Source organism: Chiloscyllium plagiosum, unplaced genomic scaffold, assembly GCF_037043375.1.
Source record: "Chiloscyllium plagiosum isolate Xiang-an unplaced genomic scaffold, Cpla_swu_hap1 HiC_scaffold_53Y, whole genome shotgun sequence".
Lineage (NCBI taxonomy): Eukaryota > Metazoa > Chordata > Chondrichthyes > Orectolobiformes > Hemiscylliidae > Chiloscyllium > Chiloscyllium plagiosum.
The window spans coordinates 1,481,349-1,482,236 of record NW_028270192.1 but is presented as its reverse complement, the minus strand read 5'-3'; the positions used below and the strand labels follow the sequence as shown (position 1 = coordinate 1,482,236).

Genomic DNA, 888 nt, shown 5'->3' with positions numbered 1-888 from the left:
GTACCTCCGTGCTGAGAAGTTGAAGAGTGAAGAAAAGTAACTCACCCCCTCCATCCCTGGGGTAATTAGGGACTGAAAATGAATCGTGTCACATTGAAATATATCTACATGCGAATTAATCTCTGTCTTTTATTCGGAAGCATCTCTTCCATTGTAACCATCAGGAAAGATCATTTCGTTCGCCAGAAAAAGAAATGATTATGTCACGAAACTTTGTTTGCTTCAGGTCCGAAAATACTCAGATCAATAGCTCCCTTGCTTACTTCTGCTTGTCATGTTCGCAAAGAGATATGGCAAATTGCCAAGTGTGATTTTCCTTTCAATAAATACTTTTGACTCAGTTTGCCTGCAAATATCTTTTCCTACCTTTGTGCTTTTCTTCTTTTACATTGGTGTCTCGCACCTTACAAATGACAGCAAAGGTATGAAAGGAGATGGAAGCATTTCGCTCAAGTCAGCGAGAGCTTTCAATGAGAACACGGCTGATTTGGTGAATGCTCCAATTTTTTGCGCTGTCTGTAGTCATGGCCGAGTGGTTAAGGCGATGGATTAGAAATCCATTGGGGTTTCCCCACGCAGGTTCGAATCCTGTTGACTACGTTATGGATGCTTTCCTGCTGGTAAAACTTTAGCTCAAAGTTCAGAAAAACTATTTTGTGAACCATGCCGGTAATTTGATTAGACTTGGGAAACTCGAGGTCTTCATCAGAAATGTTCCGTATTTAAAACATTATCTCTGTTTCTCTTTCCAGATACACTGCTCGACACATCAGGTTTCTGCAGCTGTTATTGAACGTCCTCAGCAGAAGTGCTACTTTTCATTCGATTCCTTTTATCCCTGTCCACTGTTCTCTGACTCGGGTCAGTGGCAACACTTCCTCCTGCTCG

At 41.8% G+C, this 888-nt stretch overlaps 1 non-coding gene across 1 annotated transcript; it reads left to right on the top strand.

Annotated features, from left to right (window-relative positions):
- Positions 1 to 518: 518 nt before the first annotated feature.
- trnas-aga (transfer RNA serine (anticodon AGA)) lies at positions 519 to 600 on the top strand. The gene has a single exon. It is a non-coding gene; the product is annotated as a tRNA-Ser (tRNA).
- The last annotated feature ends 288 nt before the right edge of the window (positions 601 to 888 follow it).